Here is a 20,433-nt window from a genome sequence, read left to right on the forward strand (position 1 = left end):
TCTTACTGGTGTTGTAGTTGTCCGTCATGATGAAGTCTACATGGCACTAGACATTGTTGCTCATGTTGAAGTATGTCCGTCATGATGAACTCTACATGGTACAGTACATTGTTACTGGTGTTGAAGTCTGTCCCTCATAATGAGCTGTACATGGCACCATACATTGTTATCGGTGTTGAAGTCTGTCAGTCATGATTTCACCCGGACAATTTATCAGATAATTGTTGACAAAAAGCCTTAAAGTACATGAAATGTTGCGTAACAGCTAGTAGATACATTTGTCTGTTAAAATACAACTGTCATGTAAGATTCGTAATAAGGCTTTGTGGGTATATTTATTGGCTTTCAACAACTAAATTGACATCGCGTCATCCTTACAATGGCGTCCATTTTCACAATTAAAGAAATTAAGTGGCGTAAAGGGGAGAAAATTTTAAACGAAGTAGAACCCTGACTGAGTTTTCTACAAATGTATGTTGTGTTTGATGTTTTGTTTATTCTGTATGTCTTTTTCATTTCAAGCCATGGCGGTCAGTTTATTTTCGACTTTTGAGTTTGAATGTCTGTTCGGTATCTTTCGTCTCTCTTGTTTAATACAAATGAAAGATATCACTGCCTAACTTTTACATATAGACTATACTGTAGATGTGTTTCGTTGGGTTTTTTTTAATCGTCACAAACGGACAGAATTAAGCACGGAAGTACTACTGCATGTCATTAAACGTCCCGAATAAGTCGGGCGTATACAAACTATTCCAACTTATTTGCAGATTCATTATTTCTGAATATTTAAATTTAAATTAATTATATTAAATAAGTATTTAATCCAAAATGTTACATGTTTTTGGCCTATTATAAAAGTAAATACGATCTCGGTTATCACTCTCTCACGGATCTTGAATACATAAAACAGTAAATGCAAAATACAAATAAGCCGGAAAAGACATCTTGTTAAGAATTCAACAATTTTTTCATTTAAACTCTTAAGTAATAATGTTCCGTTGTAAACTATAAGGTATAGCATTTTATGAATCTGAATTGTCCTGTTTTGGAACTAAAAACAAGAACAACGTTGGTTGAGATCTCATAAACATGTATAACCCCGCCGCATTTTTGCGCCTGTCCCAAGTCAGGAGCCTCTGGTCTTTGTTAGTCTTGTATTATTTTAATTTTAGTTTCTTGTGTACAATTTGGAAATTAGTATGGCGTTCATTATCACTGAAATAGTATATATTTGTTTAGGGGCCAGCTGAAGGACACCTCTGGATGCGGGAATTTCTCGTTACATTGAAGACCTGTTGGTGACCTTCCGCTGTTGTTTTTTCTATGGTCGTGTTGTTGTCTCTTTGATACATTCCCCATTTCCATTCTCAATTTTATTGTATACATATAAATATTAGTAGTGTAGGAAATTATAAAATGTATTTGACGAGCTTTAAAAACAGAGATCGAGTGATGTCAGGCTCGGTGAGCTTTTCTTCTGTTTCGTAACGAGTACAAATACATTTTATATTTACCTACACTGTACGAATATTGTTTTTATCCTGCAGTTTAACATTGAGCTTACGTTTAGTTTTTCTCCATCGTTGTTGAATGAAATCGACACGACTTAAACGCGTACCGATATGAGCACCCCACCTTGAATTGTTACGTAAACATAAGTTTGAACCGTTTGCTCTCAATAGAAGAAGATGCCAGGAGACTATAAACGTCTAGTATAAGTGTTTGGTTTATGTTATCTATCACCCTGTATTAGTATAGTAGAAGGGTCAATTGCAGGATAGATAGCATTTATGTAACTGAAAATCGAAATTTGTTTTTAATCTTTCCGGTTATTGTTCCTTCTTGAAAGTGAGAACTTTAATGTTGGATTTTAATCCTTGAGCAATTATTTTTCTAATAAGTTAATATAACAACAGTTTAGTTTTGCAAACCTTAAATTTTAATTTAAATTCATTTTCAAGAGGGGGCATTCAAGTAGAATTGATATCTATGGAATTGTGCCGTAAGCTTCAGTCAGAGTAAGCGAAATTTGTTCATTTCCCTTTGATAACATAATTTTGAATGCAGCAAATGACATAATACAATGAACTTTTCTTTGTTTTGTTCTAAATTTTCTTATTAATTTAGCAGTATAAATAAAATTGAACTTCGTTTGAAGATCAGAATAAATTTTATGGCAATCAGTTAAACTATTAAAAACAAATTAAAAACAAAGCAAAAGAGCAAATGCAAAGATACAGTAAAGCTTAAATATATTATTCCACTGATCATGTCTGATGATAGCTAGATCAATGTGTTTGATTGGTTGAGAATATCCCACGTGACATGAACAAATCCTCACATTCCCCTCTGAGAATTATATTCTGAATATCGCGATTCCTTTTCCATTTAAAGCGATAGAATGGTAGACATCGTGTGTCAGACGTAAACATGAAAACAAAACACGTGACATTTAATAAACTATTAATTATTGATGTATTGGTTATGTCATGAAATTTATAAATGCAAGTTGAAATGAACAATGCATATGAATGCACATGTTATTTCTGAGTAAGAAAAAAAATAAAATAAACAGTGGAATACAATATACATTTACTTTGGTTTAACGATGTATAAAAAAATGTCCCCCCTCAAAAAGTCATATCAATCTGGTGATGCCACCGGGAAATATGAATGTTCTTGATATAACAAATTTTGTATATCTAATCGGTCCGAGACCACAATTATCGTCCCTTGATTTTCACGAATATAGTCCCTAGTGTTGACAGTGGGTTACTTGCCATTAATTTGTATACCCCTTCCAAATTTATTTCTCCATGTTTAATGCCTCAAATTGCAAGAAGGGGGGTGAAATTACACTGGAAAAAAATTTGGGTCCAAAATTTTAAAGGAAAGTAGTGATTTGGTCCAGCTGAAAAAGGTTAAAAATTACTACTTCGGAAGCTTTCAAAAGATTTCAAGACGCCCTAAACATAAAATTGTCCATATTTTGAGTTAGAGACGATGAAGTTTTCTATAATTTTGATATAATTTGTACCAAAAGAAGTACAACACACTGTAAAAATTTCTTTGAGAAAGCGCAGGTGGGATTTTTTTAATTTTCATTTATGTTCTAAAAGAAATGCACTACGAAATAATTGTGGTCTCGGACCTATTTACGGCTGGGGAAATAAATGTATAATAGCACAGGTTAGAACTGACGGCTATCAGACACGTTTAACACCGTCTTAGTTTCTATGTGGATGTCCATAATCTCGGAGAAGGCAACTCAGTAGTTTGCTCTCTGTTATATTCGTTTTAGATTTTTGTTGTCCTAGATCTACGAGTTGAATATACGTAATGGGTTATTCTTATTGTTGAAGGCCGTATGGTGACCTTATGTATTTGCTTATATAAAGTAATTTTGACTCTGGTGGATAGTTGTCTCATTTGCAGTCATGCCACATGTCTTTTTTATATTTCTAAAACATAATGATATTTTATATAAATACATTTCATAACTCTTATAAATCATATGTTAAAGATGTCTTTTGTTTTCAAAAATGTATTCTAGATTTTAAGATTGATGTTTGTTTCTATACAGTGGTCTGTTATAGCAAATGAAGCATGCTTTTAAGTCATACTTACATATAAATAATAACTTTAGCTTCGGTAAGAATTAAACCCACATTTAGATTGTTTACAAGAAAAAAGAAAGATGTTTTGCTCAAGGCTGTATTGACAAGGAAATAAAGCTCCTGGATGCTTTATCTTTTGTTATAGATTTGGAGACTAATGGAGAGATAGAACAATCCATAAGAAATCCTATACTTTTAAATGAATCACATATTTTTTAACATAATTAATACGTCCGTCATAATAACTTCTCTTTTTTTTTTTATTATTATAAAGCACATACATATGGAGTAAATATATTTCTCTGAATCTCAGTAACAGTTAATAACACTGTCTTCCAAAGCTTACAAAATGTCAGTAGTATCAAATTTGAAAAACCTTGTTTAAGTAATGATTATTGATTTTGTAATGGACAAGAAAGGATAAGTGCATGTATTGAAGATGGTGACGATTTGTGTTAACGTCCAGTGGCAAATATTACATAAATATCAGGACAAGGACATGTTGATGTGACATTCATCACATTAACGAAGAGTGCTCACAGTATTTCCAGTTGATCATATAAATCCACTTAAAGCATCCCTTTATTTCTTATGTTGTGCTGTTACACCACTATCCCAATTTAGGGAAAGGGTTGATATCACCTAAACATGTATAAATCCACCACATCCTGTATGTCCAGAGTCAGGTGACTGCGATTCAATTGGTTGCTGTCTATATTTGTCTATATTTGTTTTTCATTCATTGCTATGAAAATGAATCACGTCATTGTTTTCTCGTTTGTTATAACTGGTTATGTCGGGGCCTTTTATAATCTACAATACAGTATGGGATTTACTCATTGTTGAAGCCGTACGGTGAACTATTGTTGATAACATCTACATCATTTGTTCTCTGGTTGATAGTTGTCTCATTATAATTTACTATACAGTATGGTTTTACTCATTGTTGAAGCTGTACGGTGACCTATTGTTGCTTACATCTACATCATTTGTTCTCTGGTGGATAGTTGTCTCATTATAATTTACTATACAGTATGGGTTTTACTCCTTGTTGAAGCTGAACGGCGACCTATTGTTGATTACATCTACCTCATTTGTTCTCTGGTGGAAAGTTGTCTCATTATAACTTACTATACAGTATGGGTTTTACTCATTGTTGAAGCTGTACGGTGACCTATTGTTGCTAACATCTACCTCATTTGTTCTCTGGTGGATAGTTGTCTCATTATAATTTACTATACAGAATGGTTTTACTCATTGTTGAAGCAGTACGGTAACCTATTGTTGCTAACATCTACGTAATTTGTTCTCTGGTGGATAGTTGTCTCATTATAATTTACTATACAGTATATGTTTTACTCATTGTTGAAGCTGTACGGTGACCTATTGTTGCTTACATCTACGTCATTGGTTCTATGGTGGATAGTTGTCTCATTATAACTTACTATTCAGTATGGGTTTTACTCATCTTTGAAGCTGTACGGTGACCTATTGTTGCTTACATCTACGTCATTTGTTCTCTGGTTGATAGTTGTCTCATTATAACTTACTATACAGTATGGGTTTTACTCATTGTTGAAGCTGTACGGTGACCTATTGCTGCTTACATCTACATCATTTGTTCTCTGGTGGATAGTTGTCTCATTATAATTTACTATACAGTTTGGGTTTTACTCATTGTTGAAGCAGTACGGTGACCTATTGTTGCTAACATCTACCTCATTTGTTCTCTGGTGGATAGTTGTCTCATTATAATTTACTATACAGTATATGTTTTACTCATTGTTGAAGCTGTACGGTGACCTATTGTTGCTTACATCTACGTCATTGGTTCTATGGTGGATAGTTGTCTCATTATAACTTACTATTCAGTATGGGTTTTACTCATCTTTGAAGCTGTACGGTGACCTATTGTTGCTTACATCTACGTCATTTGTTCTCTGGTGGATAGTTGTCTCATTATAACTTACTATACAGTATGGTTTTACTCATTGTTGAAGCAGTACGGTAACCTATTGTTGCTAACATCTACATCATTTGTTCTCTGGTGGATAGTTGTCTCATTATAATTTACTATACAGAATGGTTTTACTCATTGTTGAAGCAGTACGGTAACCTATTGTTGCTAACATCTACATCATTTGTTCGCTGATGGATAGTTGTCTCATTATAACTTACTATACAGTATGGGTTTTACTCATTGTTGAAGCTGTACGGTGACCTATTGTTGCTAACATCTACATCATTTGTTCGCTGATGGATAGTTGTCTCATTATAACTTACTATACAGTATGGGTTTTACTCATTGTTGAAACTGTACAGTGACCTATTGTTGCTTACATCTACATCATTTGTTCTCTTGTGGATAGTTGTCTCATTATAACTAACTATACAGTATGGGATTTACTCATTGTTGAAGCTGTACGGTGACCTATTGTTGCTAACATCTACATCATTTGTTAGCTGATGGATAGTTGTCTCATTATTACTTACTATACAGTATGGGTTTTACTCATTGTTGAAGCTGTACAGTAACCTATTGTTGATTACATGTACGTCATTTGTTCGCTGGTGGATAGTTGTCTCATTATAACTTACTATACAGTATGGGTTTTACTCATTGTTGAAGCTGTACGGTAACCTATTGTTGCTAACATCTTTATCATTTGTTCTCTGGTGGATAGTTGTCTCATTATAACTTACTATACAGTATGGGTTTTACTCATTGTTGAAGCTGTACAGTGACCTATTGTTGCTTACATCTACGTCATTGGTTCTCTGGTGGATAGATGTCTCATTATAATTTACTATACAGTTTAGGTTTTACTCATTGTTGAAGCTGTACGGTGACCTATTGTTGCTTACATCTACATCATTTGTTCTCTGGTGGATAGTTGTCTCATTATAACTTACTATACAGTTTGGGTTTTACTCATTGTTGAAGCTGTACGGTGACCTATTGTTGCTAACATCTACATCATTTGTTCGCTGATGGATAGTTGTCTCATTATAACTTACTATACAGTATGGGTTTTACTCATTGTTGAAGCTGTACGGTGACCTATTGTTGCTAACATCTACATCATTTGTTCGCTGATGGATAGTTGTCTCATTATAACTTACTATACAGTATGGGTTTTACTCATTGTTGAAGCTGTACAGTAACCTATTGTTGATTACATCTACGTCATTTGTACTCTTGTGGATAGTTGTCTCATTATAATTTACTAGACAGTATGGGTTTTACTCATTGTTGAAGCTGTACGGTAATCTATTGTTGCTAACATCTACATCATGTGTTCTCTGGTGGATAGTTGTCTCATTATAACTTACTATACAGTATGGGTTTTACTCATTGTTGAAGCTGTACGGTAACCTATTGTTGCTAACATCTTTATCATTTGTTCTCTGGTGGATAGTTGTCTCATTATAACTTACTATACAGTATGGGTTTTACTCATTGTTGAAGCTGTATGGTGACCTATTGTTGCTTACATCTACCTCATTTGTTCTCTTGTGGATAGTTGTCTCATTATAACTAACTATACAATATGCATTTTACTCATTGTTGAAGCTGTACGGTGACCTATTGTTGCTAACATCTACATCATTTTTTCTCTGGTGGATAGTTGTCTCATTATAACTTACTATACAGTTTGGGTTTTACTCATTGTTGAAGCTGTACGGTGACCTATTGTTGCTAACATCTACATCATTTGTTCTCTGATGGATAGTTGTCTCATTATAACTTACTATACAGTATGGGTTTTACTCATTATTGAAGCTGTACGGTGACCTATTGTTGCTAATATCTACATCATTTGTTCTCTGGTGGATAGTTGTCTCATTATAATTTACTATACAGTTTGGGTTTTACTTATTGTTGAAGCTGTACGGTAACCTATTGTTGCTAACATCTTTATCATTTGTTCTCTGGTGGATAGTTGTCTCATTATAACTTACTATACAGTATGCGTTTTACTCATTGTTGAAGCTGTACAGTGACCTATTGTTGCTTACATCTACGTCATTGGTTCTCTGGTGGATAGTTGTCTCATTATAATTTACTATACAGTTTAGGTTTTACTCATTGTTGAAGCCGTACGGTGACCTATTGTTGCTTACATCTACATCATTTGTTCTCTGGTGGATAGTTGTCTCATTATAACTTACTATACAGTTTGGGTTTTACTCATTGTTGAAGCTGTACGGTGACCTATTGTTGCTAACATCTACATCATTTGTTCGCTGATGGATAGTTGTCTCATTATAACTTACTATACAGTATGGGTTTTACTCATTGTTGAAGCTGTACGGTGACCTATTGTTGCTAACATCTACATCATTTTTTCTCTTGTGGATAGTTGTCTCATTATAACTTACTATACAATATGCGTTTTACTCATTGTTGAAGCTGTACAAAAACCTCTTGTTGATTACATCTACGTCATTTGTTCTCTTGTAGATAGTTGTCTCATTATAACTTACTATACAGTATGGGAATTACTCATTGTTGAAGCAGTACAGTGACCTATTGTTGCTAACATCTACATCATTTGATCTCTGGTGGATAGTTGTCTCATTATAACTTACTATACAGTATGGGTTTTACTTATTGTTGAAGCTGTACGGTGACCTATTGTTGCTAACATCTACATCATTTGGTCTCTAGTGGATAGTTGTCTCATTATAATTTACTATACAGTATGGGTTTTACTTATTGTTGAAGCTGTACGGTGACCTATTGTTGCTAACATCTACATCATTTGATCTCTGGTGGATAGTTGTCTCATTATAACTAACTATACAATAAAGGTTTTACTTATTGTTGAAGCTGTACGGTGACCTATTGTTGCTAACATCTACATCATTTGATCTCTGGTGGATAGTTGTCTCATTATAACTTACTATACAGTATGGGTTTTACTTATTGTTGAAGCTGTACGGTGACCTATTGTTGCTAACATCTACATCATTTGGTCTCTAGTGGATAGTTGTCTCATTATAATTTACTATACAGTATGGGTTTTACTTATTGTTGAAGCTGTACGGTGACCTATTGTTGCTAACATCTACATCATTTGGTCTCTAGTGGATAGTTGTCTCATTATAATTTACTATACAGTATGGGTTTTACTTATTGTTGAAGCTGTACGGTGACCTATTGTTGCTAACATCTACGTCATTTGTTCTCTGGTGGATAGTTGTCTCATTATAATTTACTATACAGTTTAGGTTTTACTCATTGTTGAAACTGTACGGTGACCTATTGTTGCTTTCATCTACATCATTTGGTCTCTAGTGGATAGTTGTCTCATTATAATTTACTGTACAGTTTGGGTTTTACTCATTGTTGAAACTGTACGGTGACCTATCGTTGCTTTCATCTACATCATTTGGTCTCTAGTGGATAGTTGTCTCATTATAATTTACTGTACAGTTTGGGTTTTACTCATTGTTGAAACTGTACGGTGACCTATTGTTGCTAACATCTACCTCATTTGTTCTCTTGTAGATAGTTGTCTCATTATAACTTACTATACAGTATGGGTTTTACTCACTGTTGAAGCTGTATGGTGACCTATTGTTGCTTACATCTACCTCATTTGTTCTCTTGTGGATAATTGTCTCATTATAACTTAATATACAATATGCGTTTTACTCATAGTTGAAGCTGTACGGTAATCTATTGTTGCTAACATCTACATCATGTGTTCTCTGGTATATAGTTGTCTCATTATAGCTTACTATACAGTATGGGTTTTACTCATTGTTGAAGCTGTACGGTAACCTATTGTTGCTAACATCTTTATCATTTGTTCTCTGGTGGATAGTTGTCTCATTATAACTTACTATACAGTATGGGTTTTACTCACTGTTGAAGCTGTATGGTGACCTATTGTTGCTTACATCTACCTCATTTGTTCTCTTGTGGATAGTTGTCTCATTATAACTAACTATACAATATGCGTTTTACTCATTGTTGAAGCTGTACGGTGACCTATTGTTGCTAACATGTACATCATTTGTTCTCTGGTGGATAGTTGTCTCATTATAACTAACTATACATTATGGGTTTTACTCATTGTTGAAGCTGTACGGTGACCTATTGTTGCTTTCATCTACATCATTTGGTCTCTAGTGGATAGTTGTCTCATTATAATTTACTGTACAGTTTGGGTTTTACTCATTGTTGAAACTGTACGGTGACCTATTGTTGCTAACATCTACCTCATTTGTTCTCTTGTAGATAGTTATCTCATTATAACTTACTATACAGTATGGGTTTTACTCACTGTTGAAGCTGTATGGTGACCTATTGTTGCTTACATCTACCTCATTTGTTCTCTTGTGGATAGTTGTCTCATTATAACTAACTATACAATATGCGTTTTACTCATTGTTGAAGCTGTACGGTGACATATTGTTGCTAACATCTACATCATTTTTTCTCTGGTGGATAGTTGTCTCATTATAACTTACTATACAGTTTGGGTTTTACTCATTGTTGAAGCTGTACGGTGACCTATTGTTGCTAACATCTACATCATTTTTTCTCTGGTGGATAGTTGTCTCATTTTAACTAACTATACAGTATGGGTTTTACTCATTGTTGAAGCAGTACGGTAACCTATTGTTGCTAACATCTACATCATTTTTTCTCTTGTGGATAGTTGTCTCATTATGACTTACTATACAATATGCGTTTTACTCATTGTTGAAGCTGTACAGAAACCTCTTGTTGATTACATCTACGTCATTTGTTCTCTTGTAGATAGTTGTCTCATTATAACTTACTATACAGTATGGGAATTACTCATTGTTGAAGCAGTACAGTGACCTATTGTTGCTAACATCTACATCATTTGATCTCTGGTGGATAGTTGTCTCATTATAATTTACCATACAGTTTGGGTTTTACTCATTGTTGAAGCTGTACGGTGACCTATTGTTGCTAACATGTACATCATTTGTTCTCTGGTGGATAGTTGTCTCATTATAAATTACTATACAGTATGGGTTTTACTCATTGTTGAAGCTGTACTGTGACCTATTGTTGCTTTCATCTACATCATTTGTTCTCTAGTGGATAGTTGTCGCATTATAATTTACTGTACAGTTTGGGTTTTACTCATTGTTGAAACTGTACGGTGACCTATTGTTGCTAACATCTACCTCATTTGTTCTCTTGTAGATAGTTGTCTCATTATAACTTACTATACAGTATGGGATTTACTCATTGTTGAAGCAGTACAGTGACCTATTGTTGCTAACATCTACATCATTTGATCTGTGGTGGATAGTTGTCTCATTATAATTTACCATACAGTTTGGGTTTTACTCATTGTTGAAGCTGTACGGTGACCTATTGTTGCTATCATCTACCTCATTTGTTCTCTTGTAGATAGTTGTCTCATTATAACTTACTATACAGTATGGGATTTACTCATTGTTGAATCAGTACAGTGACCTATTGTTGCTAACATCTACATCATTTGATCTCTGGTGGATAGTTGTCTCATTATAATTTACCATACAGTTTGGGTTTTACTCATTGTTGAAACTGTACGGTGACCTATTGTTGCTAACATCTACGTTATTTGATCGCTGGTGGATAGTTGTTTCATTGTAACTTACTAAACAGTATGGGATTTACTCATTGCTGAAGCTGTGCAGTGACCTGTTGTTGCTAACATCTACATCGTTTGTTCTCTGGTGGAAAGTTGTCTAATTATGACTTACTATACAGTATTGGTTTTATTTATTGCTGAAGCTGTACGGTGACCTATTGTTGCAAACATCTACGTCTTTCATTCTCTGGTGGATAGTTGTTTCATTATAACTTACTATACAGTTTATGTTCTACTCATTGTTGAAGCAGTACGGTAACCTATTGTTGCTAACATCTACGTCATTTGTTTCGCTGGTGGATAGTTTTCTCATAATAACTTACTATACAGTATGGGATTTACTCATTATTAAAGTTGTACAGTGACCTATTGTTGCTAACATCTACATTATTTGTTCTCCGGTGGATAGTTGTCTCATTATAACTTACTATACAGTATCGGTTTTACTCATTGCTGAAGCTGTACGGCGACCTATTGTTGTTAACATCTACATCATTTGATCTCTGGTGGATAGTTGTCTCGTTATAACTTACTATACAGTTTAGGTTTTACTCATTGTTGAAGCTGTACGGTGACCAATTGTTGCTAACATCTACGTCATTTGTTCTCTGGTGGATAGTTGTCTCATTATAACTTACTATACAATATGGGTTTTACTCATTGTTGAAGCTGTGCAGTGACCTATTGTTGCTAACGTATACATCATTTGTCCTCTGGTGGATAGTTGTGTCATTATAACTTACTAAACTGTATGGGTTTTACTCATTGTTGAAGCTGTACGGTGACCTATTGTTGATTACATCTTCGTCGTGTGTTCTCTGGTGGATAGTTGTCTCATTAAAACTTACTATACAGTATGGGATTTACTCATTGTTGAAGCTGAACGGTGACCTATTGTTGCTAACATCTACGTCATTTGTTCTCTGGTTGATAGTTGTTTTATTATAACTTACTATACAGTATGGGTTTTACTTATTGCTGAAACTGTACGGTGACCTATTGTTGCTAACATCTACGTCATTTGTTCTCTGGTGGATAGTTTTCTCATTATACCTTACTATACAGTATGGGTTTTACTCATTGTTGAAGCTGTACGGTGACCTATTGTTGATTACATCTTCGTCGTTTGTTCTCTGGTGGATAATTGTCTCATTAAAACTTACTATACAGTATGGGATTTACTCATTGTTGAAGCTGAACGGTGACCTATTGTTGCTAACATCTACGTCATTTGTTCTCTGGTTAATAGTTGTCTCATTATAACTTACTATACAGTTTAGGTTTTACTCATTGTTGAAGCTGTACAGGGACCTATTGTTGCAAACATCTATGGCATTTGTTCTCCGGTGGATAGTTGTTTCATTATAACTTACTATATAGTATGGGTTTTACTCATTATTAAAGTTGTACATTGATCTATTGATGCTAACATCTACATTATTTGTTCTCCGGTGGATAGTTGTCTCATTTTAACTAACTATACAGTATGAGTTTTACTCATTGATGAAGCTGTACGGTGACCTATTGGGGCTTACATCTACGTCGTTTGTTCTCTGGTGGATAGTTTTCTCATTATAACTTACTATACAGTATGGATTTTACTCATTGTTGAAGCTGTACGGTGACCTATTGTTGATTACATCTTCGTCGTGTGTTCTCTGGTGGATAGTTGTCTCATTATAAATAACTATACAGTATGGGTTTTACTTATTGCTGAAGCTGTACAGTGACCTATTGTTGCAAACATCTACGTCATTTGTTCGCTGGTGGATACTTGTCTCATTATAACTTACTATACAGTATGGGTTTTACTTATTGCTGAAGCTGTGCGGTGACCTATTGTTGCTAACATCTACGTCATTTGTTCTCTGGTGGACAGTTGTTTCATTATAAATTACTATAGAGAATGGGATTTACTCATTATCAAAGTTGTACAGTGACCTATTGTTGCTAACATCTACGTCATTTGTTCTCTTGTAGATAGTTGTCTCATTATAACTTACTATACAGTATGGGAATTACTCATTGTTGAAGCAGTACAGTGACCTATTGTTGCTAACATCTACATCATTTGATCTCTGGTGGATAGTTGTCTCATTATAATTTACCATACAGTTTGGGTTTTACTCATTGTTGAAGCTGTACGGTGACCTATTGTTGCTAACATGTACATCATTTGTTCTCTGGTGGATAGTTGTCTCATTATAAATTACTATACAGTATGGGTTTTACTCATTGTTGAAGCTGTACTGTGACCTATTGTTGCTTTCATCTACATCATTTGTTCTCTAGTGGATAGTTGTCGCATTATAATTTACTGTACAGTTTGGGTTTTACTCATTGTTGAAACTGTACGGTGACCTATTGTTGCTAACATCTACCTCATTTGTTCTCTTGTAGATAGTTGTCTCATTATAACTTACTATACAGTATGGGATTTACTCATTGTTGAAGCAGTACAGTGACCTATTGTTGCTAACATCTACATCATTTGATCTGTGGTGGATAGTTGTCTCATTATAATTTACCATACAGTTTGGGTTTTACTCATTGTTGAAGCTGTACGGTGACCTATTGTTGCTATCATCTACCTCATTTGTTCTCTTGTAGATAGTTGTCTCATTATAACCTACTATACAGTATGGGATTTACTCATTGTTGAATCAGTACAGTGACCTATTGTTGCTAACATCTACATCATTTGATCTCTGGTGGATAGTTGTCTCATTATAATTTACCATACAGTTTGGGTTTTACTCATTGTTGAAACTGTACGGTGACCTATTGTTGCTAACATCTACGTTATTTGATCGCTGGTGGATAGTTGTTTCATTGTAACTTACTAAACAGTATGGGATTTACTCATTGCTGAAGCTGTGCAGTGACCTGTTGTTGCTAACATCTACATCGTTTGTTCTCTGGTGGAAAGTTGTCTAATTATAACTTACTATACAGTATTGGTTTTATTTATTGCTGAAGCTGTACGGTGACCTATTGTTGCAAACATCTACGTCTTTCATTCTCTGGTGGATAGTTGTCTCATTATAACTTACTATACAGTTTATGTTCTACTCATTGTTGAAGCAGTACGGTAACCTATTGTTGCTAACATCTACGTCATTTGTTTCGCTGGTGGATAGTTTTCTCATAATAACTTACTATACAGTATGGGATTTACTCATTATTAAAGTTGTACAGTGACCTATTGTTGCTAACATCTACATTATTTGTTCTCCGGTGGATAGTTGTCTCATTATAACTTACTATACAGTATCGGTTTTACTCATTGCTGAAGCTGTACGGCGACCTATTGTTGTTAACATCTACATCATTTGATCTCTGGTGGATAGTTGTCTCGTTATAACTTACTATACAGTTTAGGTTTTACTCATTGTTGAAGCTGTACGGTGACCAATTGTTGCTAACATCTACGTCATTTGTTCTCTGGTGGATAGTTGTCTCATTATAACTTACTATACAATATGGGTTTTACTCATTGTTGAAGCTGTGCAGTGACCTATTGTTGCTAAAGTATACATCATTTGTCCTCTGGTGGATAGTTGTGTCATTATAACTTACTAAACTGTATGGGTTTTACTCATTGTTGAAGCTGTACGGTGACCTATTGTTGATTACATCTTCGTCGTGTGTTCTCTGGTGGATAGTTGTCTCATTAAAACTTACTATACAGTATGGGATTTACTCATTGTTGAAGCTGAACGGTGACCTATTGTTGCTAACATCTACGTCATTTGTTCTCTGGTTGATAGTTGTTTTATTATAACTTACTATACAGTATGGGTTTTACTTATTGCTGAAACTGTACGGTGACCTATTGTTGCTAACATCTACGTCATTTGTTCTCTGGTGGATAGTTTTCTCATTATACCTTACTATACAGTATGGGTTTTACTCATTGTTGAAGCTGTACGGTGACCTATTGTTGATTACATCTTCGTCGTTTGTTCTCTGGTGGATAATTGTCTCATTAAAACTTACTATACAGTATGGGATTTACTCATTGTTGAAGCTGAACGGTGACCTATTGTTGCTAACATCTACGTCATTTGTTCTCTGGTTAATAGTTGTCTCATTATAACTTACTATACAGTTTAGGTTTTACTCATTGTTGAAGCTGTACAGGGACCTATTGTTGCAAACATCTATGGCATTTGTTCTCCGGTGGATAGTTGTTTCATTATAACTTACTATATAGTATGGGTTTTACTCATTATTAAAGTTGTACATTGATCTATTGATGCTAACATCTACATTATTTGTTCTCCGGTGGATAGTTGTCTCATTTTAACTAACTATACAGTATGAGTTTTACTCATTGATGAAGCTGTACGGTGACCTATTGGGGCTTACATCTACGTCGTTTGTTCTCTGGTGGATAGTTTTCTCATTATAACTTACTATACAGTATGGATTTTACTCATTGTTGAAGCTGTACGGTGACCTATTGTTGATTACATCTTCGTCGTGTGTTCTCTGGTGGATAGTTGTCTCATTATAAATAACTATACAGTATGGGTTTTACTTATTGCTGAAGCTGTACAGTGACCTATTGTTGCAAACATCTACGTCATTTGTTCGCTGGTGGATAGTTGTCTCATTATAACTTACTATACAGTATGGGTTTTACTTATTGCTGAAGCTGTGCGGTGACCTATTGTTGCTAACATCTACGTCATTTGTTCTCTGGTGGACAGTTGTTTCATTATAAATTACTATAGAGAATGGGATTTACTCATTATCAAAGTTGTACAGTGACCTATTGTTGCTAACATCTACATTATTTGTTCTCCGGTGGATAGTTGTCTCATTATAATTTACTATACAGTATGGGTTTTACTCATTGTTGAAGCTGTACGGTGACCTATTGTTAATTACATCTTTGTCGTGTGTTCTCTGGTGGATATTTGTCTCATTAAAACTTACTATACAGTATGGGATTTACTCATTGTTGAAGCTGAACGGTGACCTATTGTTGCTAACATCTACGTCATTTGTTCTCTGGTTGATAGTTGTTTCATTATAACTTACTATACAGTATGGGTTTTACTTATTGCTGAAGCTCTACGGTGACCTATTGTTGCTAACATCTACGTCATTTGTTCTCTGGTGGATAGTTTTCTCATTATACCTTACTATACAGTATGGGTTTTACTCATTGTTGAAGCTGTACGGTGACCTATTGTTGATTACATCTTCGTCGTTTGTTCTCTGGTGGATAATTGTCTCATTAAAACTTACTATACAGTATGGGATTTACTCATTGTTGAAGCTGAACGGTGACCTATTGTTGCTAACATCTACGTCATTTGTTCTCTGGTTAATAGTTGTCTCATTATAACTTACTATACAGTTTAGGTTTTACTCATTGTTGAAGCTGTACAGTGACCTATTGTTGCTAACATCTATGGCATTTGTTCTCCGGTGGATAGTTGTTTCATTATAACTTACTATATAGTATGGGTTTTACTCATTATTAAAGTTGTACAGTGATCTATTGATGCTAACATCTACATTATTTGTTCTCCGGTGGATAGTTGTCTCATTTTAACTAACTATACAGTATGAGTTTTACTCATTGATGAAGCTGTACGGTGACCTATTGGGGCTTACATCTACGTCGTTTGTTCTCTGGTGGATAGTTTTCTCATTATAACTTACTATACAGTATGGGTTTTACTCATTGTTGAAGCTGTACGGTGACCTATTGTTGATTACATCTTCGTCGTGTGTTCTCTGGTGGATAGTTGTCTCATTAAAACTTACTATACAGTATGGGATTTACTCATTGTTGAAGCTGAACGGTGACCTATTGTTGCTAACATCTACGTCATTTGTTCTCTGGTTGATAGTTGTTTTATTATAACTTACTATACAGTATGGGTTTTACTTATTGCTGAAGCTGTACGGTGACCTATTGTTGCTTACATCTACGTCATTTGTTCTCTGGTGGATAGTTTTCTCATTATACCTTACTATACAGTATGGGTTTTACTCATTGTTGAAGCTGTACGGTGACCTATTGTTGATTACATCTTCGTCGTTTGTTCTCTGGTGGATAATTGTCTCATTAAAACTTACTATACAGTATGGGATTTACTCATTGTTGAAGCTGAACGGTGACCTATTGTTGCTAACATGCATCTACGTCATTTGTTCTCTGGTTAATAGTTGTCTCATTATAACTTACTATACAGTTTAGGTTTTACTCATTGTTGAAGCTGTACAGTGACCTATTGTTGCTAACATCTATGGCATTTGTTCTCCGGTGGATAGTTGTTTCATTATAACTTACTATATAGTATGGGTTTTACTCATTATTAAAGTTGTACAGTGATCTATTGATGCTAACATCTACATTATTTGTTCTCCGGTGGATAGTTGTCTCATTTTAACTAACTATACAGTATGAGTTTTACTCATTGATGAAGCTGTACGGTGACCTATTGGGGCTTACATCTACGTCGTTTGTTCTCTGGTGGATAGTTTTCTCATTATAACTTACTATACAGTATGGGTTTTACTCATTGTTGAAGCTGTACGGTGACCTATTGTTGATTACATCTTCGTCGTGTGTTCTCTGGTGGATAGTTGTCTCATTAAAACTTACTATACAGTATGGGATTTACTCATTGTTGAAGCTGAACGGTGACCTATTGTTGCTAACATCTACGTCATTTGTTCTCTGGTTGATAGTTGTTTTATTATAACTTACTATACAGTATGGGTTTTACTTATTGCTGAAGCTGTACGGTGACCTATTGTTGCTTACATCTACGTCATTTGTTCTCTGGTGGATAGTTTTCTCATTATACCTTACTATACAGTATGGGTTTTACTCATTGTTGAAGCTGTACGGTGACCTATTGTTGATTACATCTTCGTCGTTTGTTCTCTGGTGGATAATTGTCTCATTAAAACTTACTATACAGTATGGGATTTACTCATTGTTGAAGCTGAACGGTGACCTATTGTTGCTAACATGCATCTACGTCATTTGTTCTCTGGTTAATAGTTGTCTCATTATAACTTACTATACAGTTTAGGTTTTACTCATTGTTGAAGCTGTACAGTGACCTATTGTTGCTAACATCTATGGCATTTGTTCTCCGGTGGATAGTTGTTTCATTATAACTTACTATATAGTATGGGTTTTACTCATTATTAAAGTTGTACAGTGATCTATTGATGCTAACATCTACATTATTTGTTCTCCGGTGGATAGTTGTCTCATTTTAACTAACTATACAGTATGAGTTTTACTCATTGATGAAGCTGTACGGTGACCTATTGGGGCTTACATCTACGTCGTTTGTTCTCTGGTGGATAGTTTTCTCATTATAACTTACTATACAGTATGGGTTTTACTCATTGTTGAAGCTGTACGGTGACCTATTGTTGATTACATCTTCGTCGTGTGTTCTCTGGTGGATAGTTGTCTCATTAAAACTTACTATACAGTATGGGATTTACTCATTGTTGAAGCTGAATGGTGACCTATTGTTGCTAACATCTACATCATTTGTTCTCTGGTTGATAGTTGTTTTATTATAACTTACTATACAGTATGGGTTTTACTTATTGCTGAAGCTGTACGGTGACCTATTGTTGCTTACATCTACGTCATTTGTTCTCTGGTGGATAGTTTTCTCATTATACCTTACTATACAGTATGGGTTTTACTCATTGTTGAAGCTGTACGGTGACCTATTGTTGATTACATCTTCGTCGTTTGTTCTCTGGTGGATAATTGTCTCATTAAAACTTACTATACAGTATGGGATTTACTCATTGTTGAAGCTGAACGGTGACCTATTGTTGCTAACATGCATCTACGTCATTTGTTCTCTGGTTAATAGTTGTCTCATTATAACTTACTATACAGTTTAGGTTTTACTCATTGTTGAAGCTGTACAGTGACCTATTGTTGCTAACATCTATGGCATTTGTTCTCCGGTGGATAGTTGTTTCATTATAACTTACTATATAGTATGGGTTTTACTCATTATTAAAGTTGTACAGTGATCTATTGATGCTAACATCTACATTATTTGTTCTCCGGTGAATAGTTGTCTCATTTTAACTAACTATACAGTATGAGTTTTACTCATTGATGAAGCTGTACGGTGACCTATTGGGGCTTACATCTACGTCGTTTGTTCTCTGGTGGATAGTTTTCTCATTATAACTTACTATACAGTATGGGTTTTACTCATTGTTGAAGCTGTACGGTGACCTATTGTTGATTACATCTTCGTCGTGTGTTCTCTGGTGGATAGTTGTCTCATTATAAATAACTATACAGTATGGGTTTTACTTATTGCTGAAGCTGTGCGGTGACCTATTGTTGCAAACATGTACGTCATTTGTTCGCTGGTGGATAGTTGTCTCATTATAACTTACTATACAGTATGGGTTTTACTTATTGTTGAAGCTGTACAGTGACCTATTGTTGCAAACATCTACGTCATTTGTTCGCTGGTGGATAGTTGTCTCATTATAACTTACTATACAGTATGGGTTTTACTTATTGTTGAAGCTGTGCGGTGACCTATTGTTGCTAACATCTACGTCATTTGTTCTCTGGTGGACAGTTGTTTCATTATAACTTACTATAGAGTATTGGATTTACTCATTATCAAAGTTGTACAGTGACCTATTGTTGCTAACATCTACATTATTTGTTCTCCGGTGGATAGTTGTCTCATTATAATTTACTATACAGTATGGGTTTCACTCATTGTTGAAGCTGTACGGTGACCTATTGTTAATTACATCTTTGTCGTGTGTTCTCTGGTGGATATTTGTCTCATTAAAACTTACTATACAGTATGGGATTTACTCATTGTTGTAGCTGAACGGTGACCTATTGTTGCTAACATCTACGTCATTTGTTCTCTGGTTGATAGTTGTTTCATTATAACTTACTATACAGTATGGGTTTTACTTATTGCTGAAGCTCTACGGTGACCTATTGTTGCTAACATCTACGTCATTTGTTCTCTGGTGGATAGTTTTCTCATTATACCTTACTATACAGTATGGGTTTTACTCATTGTTGAAGCTGTACGGTGACCTATTGTTGATTACATCTTCGTCGTTTGTTCTCTGGTGGATAATTGTCTCATTAAAACTTACTATACAGTATGGGATTTACTCATTGT

At 34.7% G+C, this 20,433-nt stretch overlaps 1 protein-coding gene across 1 annotated transcript in view; it reads right to left on the reverse strand.

Annotated features, from left to right (window-relative positions):
- The window catches only part of LOC134690648 (uncharacterized), a 226,125-nt gene that overhangs the window by 133,126 nt on the left and 72,566 nt on the right, over positions 1 to 20,433 (reverse strand). The window lies entirely within an intron of this gene.

The sequence above is a fragment of the Mytilus trossulus genome, chromosome 11 (assembly GCF_036588685.1).
Source record: "Mytilus trossulus isolate FHL-02 chromosome 11, PNRI_Mtr1.1.1.hap1, whole genome shotgun sequence".
Classification (NCBI taxonomy): domain Eukaryota; kingdom Metazoa; phylum Mollusca; class Bivalvia; order Mytilida; family Mytilidae; genus Mytilus; species Mytilus trossulus.